The sequence below is a fragment of the Cavia porcellus genome, unplaced genomic scaffold (assembly GCF_034190915.1).
Source record: "Cavia porcellus strain 051 isolate PalLab524CR breed Dunkin Hartley unplaced genomic scaffold, mCavPor4.1 scaffold_3, whole genome shotgun sequence".
Lineage (NCBI taxonomy): Eukaryota > Metazoa > Chordata > Mammalia > Rodentia > Caviidae > Cavia > Cavia porcellus.
Window position 1 is genome coordinate 24,236,583 of NW_026947486.1, and position 9,745 is coordinate 24,246,327.

At 42.4% G+C, this 9,745-nt stretch overlaps 1 long non-coding RNA gene across 1 annotated transcript; it reads left to right on the top strand.

Moving 5' to 3' along the window:
• Nucleotides 1-7,531: 7,531 nt before the first annotated feature.
• Nucleotides 7,532-9,135, top strand: LOC134475433 (uncharacterized). Its single transcript, XR_010046544.1, has 2 exons — nt 7,532-7,696; nt 7,792-9,135. It is a non-coding gene; the product is annotated as an uncharacterized LOC134475433 (long non-coding RNA).
• The last annotated feature ends 610 nt before the right edge of the window (nt 9,136-9,745 follow it).

Sequence of the window (9,745 nt, forward strand, 5' to 3'; positions counted from 1 at the left end):
TTATAGTGTCTATTTTAGAGAATGTCCCACGTACTTCCGAGAAGACTGTGTATTCTGATGTTGTTGGATGGAACACTCTTTACATGTCTATCAAGTCCATTTGTTCACAGGTGTGATTCAGTTTTGTTCTTACTTTGCTGATTTTCTGTCTGGTTGATCTGCTTGCACTATCTTTTAAAGATCTTTTTGTTTTATAGAATCATTTAGAATTCGATTGACATGTACAACGACTTTGCATGAGTAATGTTCACACAGCATGAATTACTTTGTCTTATGATAACTGGAAAATAACCTGAATGGTTTCCTTTTTTGTTACTGCGACTCAGAAGGAGGACCTTGCAGTTGTCAGGCTGGCACTTTGCAGTGCAGTGAAATGCCTGTCCACCACCTGAATTGCTTTGTAGAAGCTGTAAAAATTTTTTGCTGATCAGGTGGGCAGAAAATAACATCTCAAAACACAACAAAACAACCAACCAACATGTCAGGTCCCCTACACAAAGAAAGCAACAGAACGGTAAAGGAAGGTTACTGCAACAGAAGTCATTGTGGTTTTGCATCGTGTTTGTACTCAGTGTAGTTTGGTCAGGACAGAAAGCAAACAGGACCCTGCTGCAGCACCTTCTGCCTCCATGCACTCGTGGCACACATGAGGAAGGTTCCAGCCCGTCCCAGGTCACTTCCTTTGTAATTGTAATGTGTGACTCATTTCATAGTACCTCAGGGTACACTTTCAACAGGGTCTGTCCCTACAGGGCTTTTTGCTTTACCATTTTCTTGTGAAAGTTATGGATGTTGATGCCCCTGCGGGATGAAAAGCTTTTGTTGGGAGCACTGCACCCTTTCCCATTGCATCTTTTATTTTATGTTTCCTCTGGGGACATGAAAGCATTCTATAACCTAAATGTAAGTGCAGAGTCTGACAGCCCCTGGACACTGGTGAACACTGAGATTCTCTTTGAAGCATCCTGATACCCTGGGTAACCGAAGAGGGAAGAAGGCTGAGGCTGTCTTTGTGGCGCTGGCCAGGTGAGCTCATTTACTGAAGATCCTTCAGCTGTGGTGCTGTCTACTGGGCCTCCTGGGAGCCCTGTGCGTCCCGAAGGAGGCCAGAGGCCAGGGCTATGAGGCAGAGCATGATGCTGCCAGGTGACAGCCCTGTTCAGTTGCCAGCGTCGGTCGTAGCTCGATCACAGAATTTGTCCTTAGCTGGGCCAGCAGGTCATCCAAATACCATTGGTCCAAAGCCTCAGTAGCAGCAGTATGCAATGCATCATACCAGTTGCTGGAGCACAGTCGTCCCCCAAGTTGATTTCTACAACAGTTGAATCCTGGGCCTCCATCAGTCCTTTTCCTTCTGTGAATGGAATGGCTTCCTGTTGAGGTTACTAGGTTTTCCAGGAGTGGAGTAGGGAGGCTCCTTAAAGCGCAGAGCATTCCTTGGGGCCCACTGACATGGTTTTAGGGAATTTTAGAATTCTTGCCTTTAGTATAGGAGGCTTCATCATCCTTCATGTTTCGGTCTTTCCAGACCCAGTTTGGTAAAAATACTGATTCACTTACCATGATACACCATATCCATTTCTTCTGTGTTTGACAGTCTCTAAAGAGCCAGTCATCAGAATTCAGTTGCCTTTATCTGGCGCATTTCCTCACAAAAATCATAATCATTAAAAGTCCTTAGCTTTTCAAGTTGGCATTTCAACTGGAACGCTGCCTGGGAACCCCAGTAATCCATTAGTGTGTCTGTCTCTGAAGTGTCTGGTTTGTCCCCTTTTCTTCAATTTTTAATTTTTTTACTACATATTTGCAATACATGATTACTTACTCCTAGGGAGTAGGTACAAGTACCTAACATAATTTCTTTTTTCATGTTCTTCCTCTTCCTTTCATTTCCTTCAATCCTCCTCTTAGTCCATCACTTGCAAGAAATCTTTCTCCCTATTTTCTATTATCTGTTTTTTTGTTTTTTTGTTTTTTTGTTTTTTTTCACCGCAGATTGAACTCACAACCTTGCACTTGCCAGGCAGGTGCTTATACCACTGAGCTAAATCCCTGGCCCTTGTTCATCATTTTTAATTTGTAGTCTCAGAGAAATCATGTGATATATAAGATCATATTTCTATGCAGACTTTTTGAGACTGTAATTAGGCACATCCTTTAAATATAACTGACATTCATTATTGAATTTCCATTTCTACCTGTTTAACAATAAAAACTTAGATTAGTAATTTTTAGGGAACTTCAGTCAAGGAATCTGTAAGAAGATAGTACCTAAATACAATCTGCAAAAAGAGTCCCTCTATAAAATGTAAGGAATATTCTACATGCATATTTTTCATCATCTTCAGTTATTCATAATAGCGATTCAGAAACAAGATTGTTGAATTAAAAACTGTCAATTCTGTACACTCTCAATGCATACTGGAAGTGGACTAATACCCATCTCTATTTCCAGTAGTCATCCATGAAAAGGCTTATCATACCTTCAATCATAAGTTAATAATACTTAAAAATGATTATCTTACTGGGATGGAATGTATTCAAGTAGCAAGTGGACTGCCCAGAATCTGGGATGCCTTTAAGCCCAACATTCAGTACTGAAAAAAGAAAGAAAGAAAAAAACAAAGATATTAACTGAACACATGTATGTGTAGAAGTTGCTTTGGGTATATTTCACATGAGCCAAAATCAATTACATTTTTATTGCCAAAAATGGTTCACTTTAAATGGTGCTTGACAAAAATAACTTGAAGTCATCTATTCTCACAGCTTCTGTGCTCTAAAAACATTGTTTGATTTGGACATACAGTTTGTCACTTACTTTTAATTCTCACAAGGTCTTATGTATGACCACCCTACGGCCATGGTTCAAGAAAAGTTTCCTTTAAAGTCCAAGCTCTACCAGTCTTTGCTATTTTACAAGGTCTCTTTACTTTCTGAGTTACCTGATTCTACCACATTATAGAGAAAATCAGGGAAGGAGAAGCATCCAGTGAAGGAGATAAAATAGCCCCCTTTCCAGTATAGTACCTGCATCTTTCATTCTTATGCACTGGAATATATATATATATATATATATATATATATATATATATATTTCAATAAAAACCTTGCACTTACCAGGCATTGCTGTGCTGTGCTACTGAGATATATTCCTGGACCTGGGATATCTATATCTGTATCTGTATCTATCAAACAAACAAAGGATTATTTGACTGTAGGCAAACAATTTGATACCATATAGTCTGTGTGATCAATTAGTTTTCCTGTGTGCTTCATATCCTTCACAGGAAAGGAAGATATGAGAGAAATGAGATTTTTAAAAAGCAAACAAAACCAACCATGCTTAATACCAAAAATTGAAAAATAGTCTCTTAATTTTATACAGAACATTGTAAATCTACTGTATTGGCCCCATCTTAAGGGATTATTTGAAAGAAACATTCTCCTCCTTAGGCTAATATATTTTTGTTGATTTATTAAGTACACAAGCCCATAACCTTACTAAATAGAGCCCACAGACCAGTTAGAAACAAAGGAGCTTAGTCACTCATTCCCTTTGTTCAAGTGCAAATGCCATGCTGCCTGAATGATTATCCATCCTTCCACAATCCTAAATCAGGGAAGTTGTATGAACCATTCCCCTTGTCTCCATTTCATCATAAACTAGATGCTAGGATTATTTCCAAAAGATGAAAAATATTTCCAAAAGATGAGAAGTATAAAATAAAAAGTGGCCTTTATTCTGAGAACATGGAGAGAGATGACCTGCACCCCCACCGCTGGCGTCCTGTGATCTCTCCGGCGGACACGTGGTGTGGGGGCATGTAAATAGCTTCAGTTTGGGGTGGAACCTAAGGCGGGCATTAGGGGTGCACAGGTAACCCATTGGTCTTAGGTTTGGTGCCATATGTAAATTTCCAGGGGCGGGAAGATGGCGTCACAGATAACTTCCTAGGGGCAGGGGAAATAGGGGCTTCCTGCTTCCGGTTGTGGCTTTCCTGGCTACAGTGTCCCGTCTGGGCCAAAACCCTTTCACTAGACACTACCTTAATGATTATTCAAGCTTAAACTGAGATCACCCAGACTCTTGACATCAAAGGGACAGTGGGAGGTACCATAGATCAATGATGTCTGATACTATAAACAATGAAAGCCTCAGTTACCATGTCCCTATTTTTCCTGCATTGCCTTTCTGCCTCTTCCTGCTGCTGCCCTCTAACTGTCAATACATTTACTATATAATAAAGAGGTACGCTTGGCAATTCTTGTACAAAAAATCCTGGTATATTTTGGCCCACTCAACTGTAATATAACAGAAAATGCCACTCCCCTAGCCAGTATACTTCAGTTTCTTAATTGTCCAGTTAATAGTTCCTGTTCCAGTTTCAGTTGCTTCTGGTCTCTTAGAAAGGGCTGGTTACTGGGATGCATAGCTGGTCACTGATAGAACTGTGGGGGACTGGTGGCGGCTGAAAAGATAAGAAGTATGAAATATAAATGATATGAAAGTGTTTTGGCCCAGACAGGACACTGTAGCCCGTAAAGCCAAGGAGCTCCATCTCCCCCACCCCTAGGAATTTACCTATGGCCCCAAACAAAGACCAATGGGTTACCTGTGCATCCTTAATGCCCCCTTAGGTTCCAACCCTAACCGAGGCTACTTATGTGTCTCACTCCACATGTTCCATGGAGAGATTCCCGGACCCCGGGGTGGAGATGCAGTGCCCCAGGGGATCGAGGGTGTCTCTCCCCCATTCTCAAAATAAAGGTCATTTATATTTCATACTTCTTATCTTTTCAGCTGCTGCTGGTCTCCCACATTTCTATCAGTCACTATGATGTGCATTGCATAAACCAATCCCCAATTAACAAGCCATTCTGCCTCTGCACTTCCTGCTTGTGTATCTCCTACAAGCCTTACACCACCAGAGGTCAGGGTTTCATATTTTGGGAGTGATCCCAATCTGTCTCCAAATCCTGGGTTTCATTTCATTGTTTTTGCTTGTTATTGCAGTAACATAGTGAAAGGATTTTGCCCTAGATAACACACTACAGCAGTGAGAGGTGACCAAGGGACATTTACCTTGAGGTCATTTTCCCCGCCCCTAGGCAATTTACCTGTGGCACAAAATGAATTCCAATCGGCTGCTTGCACATCATCGATGCCCCCTTTAGGCACCACCCCAGACCAAAGCTATATGTATGTCCCCACACCACGTGTCCGGCAGAGAAAGCCAGACTCCAGTGGTCATCGAGTTTCTCTTCACATCCTTAAAATAAAGGCCACTTTACTTTATATTCTGTCTTCTAACCAAGCTGAAAATCCTATCACATAGGAACTAGAAGTTCACTGAAAAAACAGAATTTATAAAATGTTGAGTTTTTTGAATTTTAGTTGGCTGTGTAACTACTCTTTTCTAAATAGCAAATTGCATCATCATAGGTCACATTACTTTGTTACAGACACCAGTCATTAGCACATCAAAGATGTTGGGCTGGGATGGTGAGTCATGCCTATGATCACTGCACTTTAGGAGTCTGACCAAAAGGATTCCACTTTAGCCCAGGATGGGCAATGTAGTGACTTATACACGCCTTGTCTCCAAATGAGAAATGGAAAGGAATAAGAGTACAGGTCAGTAAAGATCCCCTGGGTTTAATACTGGTACTAACAATAAATAAGTGAATAAACCAAGTATCAAAGAAAAATCTGGCACAGATAACTACATGAGACAAACCACAGCAATCTTTGAAAATAGAACACAACTTAAGATACGTATGCCTTGATGTGGATGGAACCACAGCTCTTAGGTACATTTACTAAGTATGTGTCAGGTTTCCCTTTCGGACTCTTAAGACAACTTGCTCTTCAGTTAATTCATGTCCTTATGAAAAAGGCCAAATTCTCTCCAGGAAATATAGATTGACCAATAAAATTCCGCAATCTTTTCTTCCATGCACTCCTAGGAAATGTGCCCTCCCAAGAAAACTCTCTTCCTGGCTATTTCATCAAGATATTAATCCCTGTGTCTCTCAATGCTGAGCTGGTATTGCTCTGTCCTAGTGTACTAGGCAGCTAAGTTAGATAGAAATTAATATGAAGTCAAAGGGAATGGGACAAAGGAGATCACCACAACAAATAAAGACAGTGAAAGTGTAGCTACAAACAAATCTACCACAGGCCAGACCTTGGTAAGATAGGCCTATAGACCTCCCTGAGACACAGATAGCAACTTCAAATTGCACTGGAGTCAGCACCACCTGGTCTAGGATAGACATCAGCCACCCAGCTGGGGGAGCAGGGCCTCCTGACCCATCACTTCCCAAAAATGTCCCTGTTCTTTCCATGTACCCTTGCTATGTCACTCATTTGCCTATGGGGTCAGTATTAGCTAAGGGACTATACTTATAAAACTAAAGCTGGATTATAGTTGACCCATGTTGTACTGGTGTTGTGAATGTTCTGTTTAAATTACACCTGACAAAGGGCCTCAGTGACCACACACTCAGGACCCCTCCTCGAAATCCAAGACCCGTTTTTTTCCTTATTTTTAATAAAACTCTTAACTTCTTCTGTTGGTTCTGATTTCATCTCTCCATGTTGTGGGACCATAAGCAAGGCATATTTGGCATCTAACAGGGCCAGAGTTATATTTGTCATGGATCAATCACCGCTGGGACTTGAATGTGATCTGTTGAGCTCTTATAACAACAGGATTTCAAACATTCTGACCTGACACAGGGTCAATGTCTTCCGGGGATTTAATAGCATGGGGTCTCAAATCTAGGGAGTCTTTCCCTGCTCAGGATATGTTCTGAAAGTCTCTTCCTGAGAACAAAGCCTTGAGAGGCTTTTCCAGAATCAACCCAATATGCAGGAATTTATTTGTTGTTTTTGTTTTTTGTATTTCCTATGTTCTAGTCAGGACCCTAATGATAAGATTCCTTAAAAACTCTTTTTGAGACCTAGCATATAGCTTAGTAGCAGGATGTTGATCTGGCATGGGGGCTACAGTGAATACTGGTCCCACGTACAATGGAAAAAAACCCTATTTTTCTCGCATCAGCCAGGTGAGCTCATTCACTGAAGATCCTTCAGCTGTGGTGCTGTCTACTGGGCCTCCTGGGAGCCCTGTGCGCCCAGAAGGAGGCCAGAGGCCAGGGCTATGAGGCAGAGCTTGAGGCTGCCAAGTGACAGCCCTGTTTAATAGCCAGCATCGGTGGTAGCAGGTCCAGAGAGTCCCCACGGCACTGGTAAGAGGAGCGTGTCCTGGCGTGGGGCAGCAGACCCTAGACACCACGTCTGTACCTCAGGTACAGCACTTTCCAAAGTAGGACCCCTAGGTCTGGACCCGCCCAGGGCTGCCACGCGCGCATGCTCACAACAACGCTGTGCTGGCACTCCATCCAGCAAGTCCTTGCAGGAACCTTGTGACTTCCTGCCGCTGTTGCTATAGTTCCCAGGGCGGGGCGGAGGGAGCCTTCCTTAAAGGGCGGGGTCTTGCAAGACCCGCAGGGCTGGTTTTAGTGCATTCTGGGATTCTTCCCCTCAAGCAACTGGACTCCCTTAGATTTTGTCTCCGGGTCTTTGTCGAACTAAGTTGCCAAAAACAATGACTTTCCTCTGGTAATCCACGATGTCCCTTTCTCCTGCCGCCTGATGGCACTGTGGGGCTGAAAACAAATCCAACCTGTGAGGAGCCTTCCACTCAGACTTTATTTAATATTTTCTAAAACCCGCAGAAACTTTAACTCTTAAAATGTCTTTCTTTGTGATTCCTTTCACAGTCTCTAGCTAGTCAGTCTCCCGAGTTCAGGTGCCTTCCTGTGAGGAGTTTCCATGCAGACATCACCGTCTACGGAAGCCCTTTGCTTTTCATGTTGGCATTTCAACCAAACTAAATTTCAAAGAGACAAGAGTGGAAGAAGGAGCAGCATCCAGGGTAGGCGATGGAAAGTGCGGCCATGTTTTTTCCATACAGTAACTTCTGAGTTTTCTCTTATGCACCAATGTTTTGCAAGAGAGCACCCTTCACTTAAAGGAGACTTTGAGTTCCACTTGTCTACAAGATGTATCTTTATGTGGAATTTGTTATATGTGTCAATAGAAGGAATCCACACACAGAATGTAATCTTTATTTAAATCTTTACTTAAAATGTCTTTAATTCTGCAATTCCTCAATTGAGGCTGCCAAGTGACAGCCCTGTTTAATAGCCAGCATCGGTGGTAGCAGGTCCAGAGAGTCCCCACGGCAATCTTTATTTAAAATGTTTCTTGTTTTCAATATTTTTTATATTTTAAAACTATATAAATTGTTAAGGATTGTGCAAGATACATAAGCTGGACTATTAGGAAACTTGAGTATGAGGTAAATATACTTATTACCTGATATCTAGGTGTTACGGATAAAAAAAACTGATGGTCAACTTTAACACCAGCAGAATTGAATCACCATGCTGCTGAGCATAGATGTTCACCTGAGGAAGGTTGCCAGCATAGAGATGTGGAGAAGGAGAAGTTATTGCATTGAAGTGCGTTGAGGAATTGTGGGTTCTCCTACGTGTTGCTGTTTGAGCTGTTGGTTGTCCTGGAGAAGCTCTGGTCCTCACATTAAGCATTGTCTCCGGGCTCCAGAGGGGAAGGCGTGTGCCGCTTGGTCCCCAGGATGAACTCATCACGCTGGCTTCCTGGCATGTACTTGACTGTGCTTATCTTGGGAGGAATTCAGGGCTTCCATGTCGCTGAGGATGGCTGTGGTGCTTTTCAGGACAGCCCTGGTCTTTGTTGTGAGTGTGACTTCTCAGCTCCAGTGCAGAGCCCTCAACCTTCTAGCACAGCTCCTTTACCCTGCTGGCATGGACTTTCTGGCTTCCACCGCTGACCTTTGGGCCTTCCCAGCAGGGATCCATGAAAGAGAGTGGCATGAGTCCTTGTGGGCTCTGGACCTTCAGTTGGACTCATGGGAGGCATTGTCATGAGCTCTGGGTCTTCGTCTGGACTCATGTGGGACATTGCTGTGGGATTCAGGCCTTTGGCTGAATATTCTATATCTTTAGTGTTGTGGATAGATTTCCTGCATTTTCTTGTGTTAACTCTGGGTGAGCATCATAAAAATAGTATTATAAAGTCCATGTTCTGATTCTAACTCTTCTGTGTACAACCCCTAAGTACAACACTAGGAACACTTCAAGATTCACTAATATACAATATGTTATCTCTAATGTGGGAAATTGAATGTGATTAGCAAAACTTGTTGAAAGGCAACACGTGAACCCTTGAATTATACTTTACTGCTCTTTATTCCTCCATTCTTTTCTGTGTACTTCAAAATGATCTCCATAGAGATGAATCACTTCTGTACAGTAAGGAGAAAATAATGCAGTGAGTGTATAAAAGTTTTACTCAATGGGTTTTGCAAACTCTTGCGCCCATTGCACAGGATCAAGGGAGCAATCATCCTTGTGCAAGGGGACAGTGAGATAAGCTTGCCAGAGGACAGAGAAAGCAAGTGGATTTCATTCGTTCTTCTGTGCCAAACCCATATGCTTTACATTTGGAATTGGTAGATGAATTCTGGTAGGCAGAGTCACTACTCTTATTCACTTCTCTCCCTTTCATGGCAACACCATCACTTACTTGCCCTGCTACCCCAATGCCACCAACTCTTGGCCCTGCCAACTATTCCACACTAGACCTCTGTTTCCACAACTCTCATTTCATCCTTCATATGTGGAGTTAACA